Source organism: Mobula hypostoma, chromosome 4 (genome assembly GCF_963921235.1).
Source record: "Mobula hypostoma chromosome 4, sMobHyp1.1, whole genome shotgun sequence".
NCBI lineage: Eukaryota > Metazoa > Chordata > Chondrichthyes > Myliobatiformes > Myliobatidae > Mobula > Mobula hypostoma.
The window spans coordinates 203030730-203043291 of record NC_086100.1 but is presented as its reverse complement, the minus strand read 5'-3'; the positions used below and the strand labels follow the sequence as shown (position 1 = coordinate 203043291).

General features: G+C 45.5%; 1 protein-coding gene across 1 annotated transcript in view; it reads right to left on the bottom strand.

Moving 5' to 3' along the window:
* Positions 1-12562, bottom strand: part of fbxo41 (F-box protein 41) — a 281022-nt gene that overhangs the window by 79539 nt on the left and 188921 nt on the right. The gene's annotated exons all lie outside the window — the stretch shown is intronic.

The following is a 12562-nucleotide window of genomic DNA, read 5'->3' as shown; positions in this document are numbered from 1 at the left end:
TGGATCCCATGCCTCCATACTTTCTCAATAAGCCTTGCATGGGGTACCTTATTAAATGTTTTGCTGAAATCCATATACATCTACGGCTCTACCTTCTTCAATGTGTTTAGTCACATTCTCAAAAAATTTAATCAGGCTCGTAAGGCACGACCTGCCCTTGACAAAGCCATGCTGACTATTCCTAACCATGTTATACCTCTCCAAATGTTCATAATTCCTGCCTCTCAGGATCTTCTCCATCAACTTACCAACCACTGAAGTAAGACTCACTGGTCTATTATTCCCTGGGCTATTTCTACTCCCTTTTTTCAATAAGGGAACAACTTCTGCAACCCTCCAATCCTCTGGAACCTCTCCCGTCCTCATTGATGATGCAAAGATCGTTGCCATTGACTCAGCAATCTCCTCCCTTGCTTCCCACAATAGCCTGGGGTATATCTCGTCCGGTCCCGGTGACTTATCCAACTTTATGCTTTCCAAAAGCTCCTGCACATTAACTTCCTTAATCTCTATATGTTCAAGCATTTTGGTCCGCTGTAAGTCATCCCTACAATCACCAAGGTCCTTCTTCGTAGTGAATACTGAAGCAAATATTCATTAAGTACCTCCGCTATTTCCTCCGGTTCCATACACACTTTTCCACTGTCACACTTGATTGGTCCTATTCTCTCATGTCTTATCCTCTTGTTCTTACTTGTAGAATGTTCATACTTGTAGAATGCCTTGGGGGTTTTCCTTAATCCTGCTCGCTAAGGCTTTCTCATGGCCCTTCTGGCTTTCCTAATTTCATTCTTCAGCTCCTTCCTGCTAGCCTTATAATCTTCTAGATCTCTATCATTACCTAGTTTTTTGAACCTTTCATAAGATTTTCTTTTCTTCTTGACTAGATTTTCGACCGCCTTTGTACACTATGGTTCCGTACCCTACAATCCTTTCCATCTCATTGGAACGTACCTATGCAGAATGGTACACAAATATCCCCTGAATATTTGCCACATTTCTGCCATACATTTCCTTGAGAACATCTGTTCCCAATTTATTCCTCCAAGTTCTTGCCTGATAGCTTCATATTTCTCCTTTCTCCAATTAAACACTTCCCTAACTTGTCAGTTCCTATCCCTCTCCAATGCTGTGGTAAAGGAGATAGAACTGTGATCACTATCTCCAAGATGCTCTCCCACTGACATACCTGACACCTGACCAAGTTCATTTCTGAATACAGCCTCTCCTCTTGTAGGCTTATCGACATACTGTGTAAGGAACACACCTAACAAACTCCGCCCCATCTAAACCCTTTGCTCGAGGAAGATGCCTATTAATACTGGGGAATTTAAAATCCTCCATCATGACAACCCTGTTATTATCGCAGCATTCCAGAATCTGTCTCCTGATCTGCTTCTCGATGTCACTGTTACTATTGGGACGTTTTCCAGTCATCTGGCACCATGCCAGAGTCCAATGATTTTTGTAAGATCATTTCCCATGCCTCTACAATCTCTAACATTACCTCTTTCAGAACCCTAGGATGCAGTTTCTCTGCTCCGGGTGACCCAAGTATCTTTAGGTCTTTCAGCTTTTTGAGCACGTTCTGTCTTGTAACAGTAACTGCACCCACTTCCCTTCCTTCAAAACACTGGATCAGGCATACTGCTAGTGTCTTCCACCGTGAAGGCTGACTCAAAATACTCACTTAGTTTAGCAGCCATCTCTTTGTCCCCCATTATTATTTCTCCTGCCTCATTTTCTATGTTGTTATATCCACTCCAATTTCTCTTTTATTTTTAACATACTTGAAAAAACTTTTACTATCCACTTTGATATTACTTGCTTGCTTTCATATTCCAGCTTTTCCCTTCTAATGATTTTGTGGTTGCTCTCTGTGGGTTTTTAAAAACTTCCCAATCCTCTGTCTTCCCACTAATTTTTGCTTTGTTGTATGCCCTTTCTTTAGCTTTTACAATAGCTTTGACTTCCCTTGTCAGCCATGGTTACAGTATTTTACCATCTGAGTATTTCTTCATTTTTGGAATACACATGTCCTGCACCTTCCTCATTTTCCCCAGAAACGCACACCATTCTTTTGTAAGTGGAGAGAATTTTCAAAAATCTGAGGCAAAAAGGGACTTTGTAGTCCTTGTGCAGGATTAAGGTTGACTTACAGCTTGAGTCTGTGATGAGGAAGGGAAATATATTCATTTCAAGAGGACTAGAATATAAAAGTAGGATATAATGTTGAGACTTTAGGAATCACTGGTAAAGCCTCACTTGGAATATTGAGAGCAGTTTGAGGCACCTTATCTTAGAAAGAATGTGCTGACTCGTGAGAGGGTTCAAAGGAAGTTCATGAAAATTATTCCAGGATTACTAGAGTTCAGAACAATAAGAGGTGACCTCGTTGAAGCCTATCACATGGTGAAAGGCCTGGATCAAGTGCATGTGGAGAGGATGCTTCTTGTCATGGAATAGTCTAAGACTAGACAATATACAGCCTCAGAATAGAGGGGCATACTTTTAGAAGGGAGAGAAGGAAGAATTTCTTTAGCCAGAGAGTGCGAAATTCTTTGCCACAGGCCGCTGTGGAGGCCAAGTCCTTATACATATTTAAGGCCGAGGCTGATAGATTCTTGATCGGTCACATGAAGGGATACGGGGGGAAGGTAGGAGATTGCGGCTAAGATGAAAATTGGATCAGTCATGGTGAAATGGCAGAGCGGACTTGATGAGCCAAATGGCCTAATTCTGTTCCTATATCTTATGTTCTTATGGTATGAGGGGAAACCTAATTGAAACTTATAGAATTGAAAGGCCTTGATAGAGTGGATGTGGAGAGGATGTTTCCTATGGTGGGAGAGTCTAGGACCAGAGGACACAGCCTCAGAACAGAGGCGAGTCCTTTTCGAATATGATGAGGAGGAATTTCTTTAGCCTGAGAGTGGTTAATCTATGGAATTCGTTTTCACAGGTGGCTGTGAAGGTCAAGTTTTTACATATAATTAAGGCAGTAGTTGATACACTCTTACTCTTTGCTCCTATATCTAATAGTCTAATGGTTTTATACATGATCTTATTTTCTGTTTTCATGCCTGACAAACCTGGTAGACTCCTTTGAGGAAATAACAAGCAGCATAGACAAAGAGGAATCAATGGAAGTTGAGTACTTGGATTTTCAAAAGGACTTTGACAAGCTGCCTCACTTGAGGCTGCTTAGCAAGATAGGTGCCATGGTTTACAGGAAAGATACTATCATGGATAAAGCAGTGGCTGAATGGGAAGAGGCAAAGAGTGGGAATAAAGTGAGCCTTTTCTGATTGGCTGTCAGTGACTAGCGCTCTTCCGCAGGGGTCAGTATTGGGACTGGTTCTTTTTATGTTGTATGTCAGTGACCTCAATGACGGAATTGATGTCTTTGTGGCCAAGTTTGCCGATGATGTGAAAATAGATGGAGGGGCAGGTAGTGTTGAGGAAACAGCGAAGCTGAAGAAGGACTTGAATAGATTAGGAGAATGAGTGGCAGATGGAATACAGTGTCAGGAAGTTCATGGTTGCATTTTGGTAGAAGAAAATTAAAGTGTTGGGAAATGTATGACAATACATTTTGATAAAAGGAACAACAGTGCAGACTATTACCTAAATGGGGAGAAGGTTCAAACATCAGAGGTCCAGAGGAACTGAGGAGTCCTCCTGCAAGACTCCCAGAAGGTCAATTTACAGCTTGAGTCTGTGGTAAAGTTTGCAAATGCAACGTTGGCATTTATTTCAAGGGGAATAGAATATAAAAGCAAAAAGATAATGCTGAGCCTCTAAAAGACACTAGTCATGGAAACATAGAAAACCTACAGCACAATACAGGCCCTTCGGCCCACAAAGCTGTGCTGAACATGTCCCTACCTTAGAACTGCCTAAGCTTACCACAGCCCTCTATTTTTCTAAGCTCCATGTACCCATCCAAGAGACTCTTAAAACACCCTATCGTTTCCGCCTCCACCACCGTTGCCGGCAGCCCATTCCATGCACTCACCACTCTCTGCATAAAAAGCTTACCCCTGACTTCTCCCCTGTACCTACTTCCAAGCACCTTAAAAAAATGACCTCACATGCTAGCCATTTCAGCCCTAGGGAAAAGCCTCTATCCACACGATCAATGCCTCTCATTATCTTGTACACCTCTATCAGGTCACCTCTCATCCTCCGTCACTCAAAGGAGAAAAGGCCGAGTTTACTCAACCTATTCTCATAAGGCATGCTCCCCAATCCAGGCAACATCCTTGTAAATCTCCTCTGCACCCTTTCTAGGTTTCCACGTCCATGCTGACTATTCCTAATCATATTATACCTCTCCAAATGTTCATAAATCCTGCCTCTCAGGATCTTCTCCATCAACTTACCAACCACTGAAGTAAGACTCACTGGTCTATAATTTCCTGGGCTATCTCTACTCCCTTTCTTGAATAAAGGCACAAGATCCGCAACCCTCCAATCCTCCGGAACCTCAGACACGAGGAATTCTGCAGATGCTGGACATTCAAGCAAAACACATCAAAGTTGCTGGTGAACGCAGCAGGCCAGGCAGCATCTCTAGGAAGAGATACAGTCGACGTTTCAGGCCAAGACCCTTCGTCGGGAACCTCTCCCGTTTTCATTGATGATGCAAAGACCATCGCCAGAGGCTCAGCAATCTCCTCCCTTGCTTCCCACAGTAGCCTGGGGTACATCCTGTCCGGTCCCGGTGGCTTATCCAACTTGATGCTTTCCAAAAGTTCCAGCACATCCCCTTGCTTAATATCTACATGCTCAAGCTTTTCAGTCTGCTGCAAGTCATCACTATAGTCACCAAGATCTTTTTCCGTAGTCAATACTGAAGCAAAGTATTCATTAAGTACCTCTGCTATTTCCTCCAGCTCCAGACACATTTTTCCACTGTTACACTTGATTGGAGCTATTCTCTCACATCGCAGAATATAATATTAATGGTAAGACTCTTGGCAGTGTGGAGGATCAGAGGGATCTTGGGGTCCGAGTCCATAGGACGCTCAAAGCAGCTGCGCAGGTTGACTCTGGGGATAAGAAGGTATACGGTGTATTGGCCTTCATCAATCGTGGAATTGAATTTAGGAGCTGAGAGGTAATGTTGCAGCTATATAGGACCATGGTCAGACCCCACTTGGAGTACTGTGCTCAGTTCTGGTCACCTCACTACAGGAAGGATGTGGAAACCATAGAAAGGGTGCAGAGGAGATTTACAAGGATGTTGCCTGGATTGGGGAGCATGCCTTATAAAAACAGGTTGCTTGAACTTGGCCTTTTCTCCTTGGAGCGACGGAGGATGAGAGATGACCTGATAGAGGTGTATAAGATGATGACAGGCATCGATCGTGTGGATAGTCAGAGGCTTTTTCCCAGGGCTGAAATGGTTGCCACAAGAAGACACACATATAAGGTGCTAGGGAGCAGGTACAGAGGAGATGTCAGGTGTAAGTTTTTTACACAGAGAGTGGTGAGTGCATGGAATGGGCTGCTGGCAATGGTGATGGATGCGGATACGATAGGGTCTTTTAAGAGACTTTTGGATAGATACATGGAGCTTAGAAAAATAGAGGGCTATGGGTAAGCCTAGTAATTTCTAAGGTAGGGACATGTTCTAAGGTAGGGCCACAGGGCTTGTATTGTGCTAGCAACACATATAAAAATTGCTGGTGAATGCAGCAGGACAGGCAGCATCTCTAGGAAGAGGTACAATCGACATTTCGGGCTGAGACTCTTCGTCAGGACTGACTGGAAGAAGAGATAGAAAGACATTTGAAAGTGGGAGGGGGAGGGGAGATCCGAAATGATGTGCGAAGACAGGAGGGGGAGGGGTGGAGCTAAGAGCCGGACAGGTGATTGGCAAAAGGGATACGCGGCTGGAGAAGGGAGAGGATTATGGGATGGGAGGCCTAGGGAGAAAGAAAGGGTGGGGGGCACCAGAGGATGGGCAAGGAGTTACAGTGAGTGGGACAAAGGGAGAAAAAAAGAGAGAAAATAAGTAAGTAAGTAAATAAGTAAATAAATAAATAAACAAACAAACAAGGGATGGGGTATGAGGGGGAGGTGGGGCCTCAGCAGAAGTTAGAGAAGTCAATGTTCATGCCATCAGGTTGGAGGCTACCCAGACGGAATATAAGGTGTGGTTGCTCCAACCTGAGTGTGGCTTCATCTTTACAGTAGAGGAGGCCGTGGATAGACATGTCAGAATGGGAATGGGACGTGGAATTAAAATGTGAGGCAACTGGGAGATCCTGCTTTCTCTGGCAGACAGAGCGTAGGTGTTCAGCGAAATGGTCTCCCAGCCTGCGTCGGGTCTCGCCAATATATAGAAGGCCACGTCGGGAGCACCGAACGCAGTATATCACCCCAGCCGACTCACAGGTGAAGTGTCGCCTCACCTGGAAGGACTGTCTGGGGTCCTGAATGGTGATAAGGGAGGAAGTGTAAGGGCATGTGTAGCACTTGTTCTGCTTACAGGGATAAGTGCTGGGAGGGAGATCGGTGGGAAGGGATGGGGGGACGAATGGACAAGGGAGTCACGTAGGGAGCGATCCCTGCGGAAAGCGGGGGGGGGTGAGATGTGTTTAGTCCAGTATACTGCACCCAGTGCTCCCGATGCGACCTTCTATACATTGGTGAGACCCAACGCAGGCTGGAAGACCGTTTCGCTGAACACCTACGCTCTGTCCACCAGAGAAAGCTGGATTTCCCAGTAGCCACACATTTTAATTCCACATCCCATTCCCATTCTGATATGTCTATCCACGGCCTCCTCTACTGTCAAGATGAAGCCACACTCAGGTTGGAGGAACAAAACCTTACATTCCGTCTGGGTAGTCTCCAACCTGATGCCATGAACATTGACTTCTCTAACTTCCGTTAATGCCCCTCCTCCCCTTCGTACCCCATCCCTTGTTTGTTTGTTTGTTTGTTTGTTTATTTATTTATTTATTCATTCTTTCTCTCTTTTTTCTCCCTCTGTCCCTCTCAGTACAACTCTTTGCCCATCCTCTGGGCTCCTCTCCCTAGGCCTCCCGCCCCATGATCCTCCCCCTTCTCCAGCTGTATCCCTTTTGCCAATCACCTGTCCAGCTCTTAGCTCCATCCCTCTCCCTCCCCCTCCTGTCTTCTCCTATCATTTCCGATCTCCCCCTCCCCCTCCCACTTTCAAATCCCTTACTCACTGTTCCTTCAGTTAGTCCTGACGAAGGGTCTCAGCCTGAAACGTCGACTGTACCTCTTCCTAGAGATGCTGCCTGGCCTGCTGTGTTCACCAGCATTTTTGATGTGTGTTGCTTGAAATTTCCAGCACCTATAGATTTCCTCCTGTATTGTGCTTTAGGTTTTCTATGTTTATCCTCTTGCTCTTCACATACTTGTAGAATGCCTTGGGGTTTTCCTTAATCCTGTCTGCCAAGGCCTTCTCATGGCCCCTTCTGGCTCTCCTAAATTTCATTCTTAAGCTCCTTCCTGCTAGACTTAAAATCTTCTAGATTCCTATCATTACCTAGTTTTTTGAACCTTTCGTAATCTCTTCTTTTCTTCTTGACTAGATTTACAACAACCTTTGTACACCACGGTTCCTGTACCCTACCATCCTTTCCATGTCTAATTGGAATGTACCTGCGCAGAACCCCACGCAAATATCCCCTGAACACTTGCCACATTTCTTCCGTACGTTTCGCTGAGAATACCTGTTTCCAATTTATGCTTCCAAGTTTCTGCCTGATAACCTCATATTTCCCCTTACCCCAATTAGTTTCCCTAACATGTCTGCTCCTATCCCTCTCCAATGCTATGGTGAAGAAGATAGAATTGTGATCACTATCTCCAAAATGCTCTCCCACTGAGAGACCTGACACCTGACCAGGTTCATTTCCCAATACCAGATCAAGTACAGCCTCTCCTCTTGTAGGCTTATCTACATATTGTGTCAAGAAACCTTGCTGAACACATCTAACGAACTCCACCCCATCTAAACCCCTCACTCTCAGGAGATGCCAATCAATATTTGGGAAATTAAAATCTCATATTTCAGAAAGGATGTGTTGTCATTGGATAGAGCCCAGAGAAGGTTCATGAGGTTGACTCCGGGAATGAACGTGTTAACATACAAGCAACACACATCAGAGTTGCTGGTGAACGCAGCAGGCCAGGCAGCATCTGTAGGAAGAGGTACAGTCGACGTTTCGGGCTGAGACCCTTCGTCAGGACTAACTGAAGGAAGAGCTAGTGAGAGATTTGAAAGTGGGAGGGGGAGGGGGCGATCTGAAATAAAACATACGAGGAGTGTTTCACAGCTTTGGGCCTGTACTCACTGCACAGCATGCAGAGGCATCTCATTGAAACCTACCGAATGTTGAAAGGACTAGATAGGATGGATATGGAGATGATGTTTCCTATGGTGGGGGTGTTCAAAACTGGAGGGCACTGCCTCAAAACTGAGGGGTAACCTTTCAGCATAGAGGTAAGGAGGAACTTTTTTAGCCAAAGAGTACTGAATCTATGGAATGCTCTGTCACAGACTGTGGGGAGGCTAAGTCCATGGGTGCATGTAAGGCTGAAGTTGATCGTTTCCTGACCGGTCAGGGCATCAAAGGATAGGGTGGGAAGGCAGCTGTATGGGGTTGTGTGTTATCCAGGATCAGCCATGATGGAATGGTGGAGTAGACTGATGGGCTGAATGGCCTAATTCTGCTCCTGTGTCTTATAGTCTCATGGAAGGGCAAAAGAGGCCATGAAGTGTTCTTGGTGATTCGGGTCAAGGAGGATCCCATGGCATTTTGTACAGTACTTGTATTTTTAAAAAAATTGAGGGTAACTACGGAAATACTGGGTCCATTCGAAGAGTTAGACGTGGCTGAGGTACAAAATGACTATTTTACATTGGTATTTACCAAGAAAAAAATTGGTGGGGTAAAACAGCATGCTAATGCGCTGGAACGTTTTGAGATTAAGGAGGACATAATGAGTCTATATGGATCTTCAAAAAAGCATTAAAGAGACCCTTAGATAGGCACATGGGTGTAAGAAAATACAAGGTTATGGGCTGTGTAAGAGGGAAGGGTTCGATTTATGGTGCAGTATGTTTATATAATTCAGCACAACATCATGGGCTAAAGTGCCTGTAACGTGCTATGTGGTGTATGAGAATATCCAAAAGATACGATTCTTAAAATACCCATGCAAAATCAAATTTCAGATGTTCAGCTGAACGCATGTATTATTTGAATTAAGACCATAAGACTTTGGAGCAGAATTAGGCCATCCAGCCCATGGAGTCTGCTCCCGCATTCCATCGTGGTTGATTCATTGTCTCTCTCAACCCCATTCTTCTGCCTTCACCCCATAAACTTTAACATCCTTACTAATCAAGAACTTATCAATCCTTCCCTCTGACACAACCCAGAACCTTGCATTTTCTTACATCCATGAATCTATCTAAGGGTCTCTTAAATGCTTTTTGGAAGATCCATTAAGATTTATTGCTGCCTTCTTAATCCCAAAATGTCCCAGCGCATTAGCATTTTGTTTTCACCCCAGCAATTTATCCTTGGTAAATACCACTGCAAAGTAGTCATTTTGTACCTCAGCCACTTCTAACTCCTTGACCAGACCATGCATTTCCATACTTATCCTCAGTTTTTAACTGTACCCAAGGAGATAGTCTCCATGGTCATCTGTTGCAATGAATTCCACAGATTCAGCCCTCCAGCAGAAGAAAATTCCTCCTTATCCATGTGCTAAACAGATGTCCCTCTATTCTGGTCCTAGACTCCCCCACATTCAGAAGCATCCTCTCCAATTCCACTCTATCTAGGCCTTTCAATGTTTAATACCTTTCAATGAGGTTACCCCCTCATTCTTTTCAATTCCAGTGAGTACAGGCCCAGAACCATCAAACGCTCCTCATATTTTCAATCCTAGAATTATTCTCATGAACCTCCTCAGTACCCTCTTTGATGATAACACATCCTTTCCTTGGTAAGGAACCCAAAATTACTCACAATACTCTGTGCAGTCCAACCAAAGCCTTATAAAGCCTCAGCATTACATCCTTGCTCTTCTATTCTATGCCTCTCAAACTGAATGCTTACATTGCATTTGCATTCCTCACTAATGATTCAACCTGCAAGTTTACCTTTTGGGAATCCTGCAGGAGGACTTCCAAGTCCCATTACAACTCTGAGTTCTGAACTTTCTTCCCACCGAGAAAATACTCTACGCCTTTATGCCTTGTACCAAAGTGTATGACCAACACACTTCCCTACACTACATTTCATCTGCTACTTCTTCAACCATTCTCCTAATCTGTTGAAGTACTTCTGCAGACTGCCTGCTTCCTTAATGCTACGGGTGTCTCCACCTATCCTCATATCGTCCACAAACATGGCTGCAAAATCATCAGTTCTATTGTCCAAATCTTTGACATACAATGTGAGAAGCGAGCCCAACACAAACCCCTGTGGAACACCTCTAGTCACTGGCAGCCAAGCAGAAAAGGCCCCCTTTATTCCCAATCCCTGTCTCCTGCCAGTCAACCAATTTTTTTATCCGCTCAGGGGATCTCCCATCCACTGCTACCAACCTTATAGTTCCCACACCTCGCACTTCCTGTTTCTAACCTCCTACCCAAGATCCACAAACCTGCCTGTCCTGGCAGACCTACTGTCTCAGCTTGCTCCTGGCCCACCGAACTCGTTTCTGCATACCTCGACACGGTTTTATCCCCCCTTGTTCAATCCCTTCCTACCTATGTTCGTGACACTTCTCACACTCTTAAACTTTTCGATGATTTTAAGTTCCCTGGCCCCCACCGCTTTATTTTCACCATGGATGTCCAGTCCCTATATACTTCCATCCCCCATCAGGAAGATCTCAAAGCTCTCCGCTTCCTTTTGGATTCCAGACCTAATCAGTTCCCCTCTACCACCACTCTGCTCCGTCTAGCGGAATTAGTCCTTACTCTTAATAATTTCTCCTTTGGCTCCTCCCACTTCCTCCAAACTAAAGGTGTAGCTATGGGCACCCGTATGGGTCCTAGCTATGCCTGCCTTTTTGTTGGGTTTGTGGAACAATCTATGTTCCGTGCCTATTCTGGTATCTGTCCCCCACTTTTCCTTCGCTACATCGACGACTGCATTGGCGCTGCTTCCTGCATGCATGCAGAACTCGTTGACTTTATTAACTTTGCCTCCAACTTTCACCCTGCCCTCAAGTTTACCTGGTCCATTTCCGACACCTCCCTCCCCTTTCTGGATCTTTCTGTCTTTGTCTCTGGAGACAGCTTATCCACTGATGTCTACTATAAGCCTATTGACTCTCACAGCTATCTGGACTATTCCTCTTCTCACCCTGTCTCTTGCAAAAACGCCATCCCCTTCTCGCAATTCCTCCGTCTCCGCCGCATCTGCTCTCAGGATGAGGCTTTTCATTCCAGGACGAGGGAGATGTCCTCCTTTTTTAAAGAAAGGGGCTTCCCTTCCTCCACTATCAACTCTGCTCTCAAACGCATCTCCCCCATTTCACGTAAATCTGCTCTCACTCCATCCTCCGGCCACCCCACTAGGAATAGGGTCCCCTGGTCCTCACCTACCACCCCACCAGCCTCCGGGTCCAACATATTATTCTCCGTAACTTCCGCCACCTCCAACGGGATCCCACCACTAAGCACATCTTTCCCTCACCCCCCTCTGCTTTCCGCAGGGATCGCTCCCTATGCGACTCCCTTGTCCATTCGTCCCCCCCATCCCTCCCCACCGATTCCCTCCTGGCACTTATCCGTGTAAGCAGAACAAGTGCTACACATGCCCTTACACTTCCTCCCTTACCACCATTCAGGGCCCCAGACAGTCCTACCAGGTGAGGCGACACTTCACCTGTGAGTCGACTGGGGTGATATACTGCGTCCGGTGCTCCCAATGTGGCCTCCTATATATTGGCGAGACCCGACGCAGACTGGGAGACCACTTTGCTGAACACCTACGCTCTGTCCGCCAGAGAAAGCAGGATCTCCCAGTGGCCACACATTTTAATTCCACATCCCATTCCCATTCTGACATGTCTATCCACGGCCTCCTCTACTGTAAAGATGAAGCCACACTCAGGTTGGAGGAACAACACCTTACATTCCGTCTGGGTAGTCTCCAACCTGATAGCATGAACATCGACTTCTCTAACTTCCGCTAATGCCCCACCTCCCCCTCGTACCCCATCCGTTATTTATTTATATACACACATTCCCTTTCTCTCTCTCTCTCTTTTTTCTCCCTCTGTCCCTCTGACTATACCCCTTGCCCATCCTTTGGGTTCGCCCCCCCTTGTCTTTCTCCCTGGACCTCTTGTCCCATGATCCTCTCATATCCCCTTTGCCAATCACCTGTCCAGCTCTTGGCTCCATCCCTCCCCCTCCTGTCTTCTCCTATCATTTTGGATCTCCCCCTCCCACTTTCAAATCTCTTACTAGCTCTTCTTTCAGTTAGTCCTGACGAAGGGTCTCGGCCTGAAACGTCGACTGTACCTCTTCCCAGAGATGCTG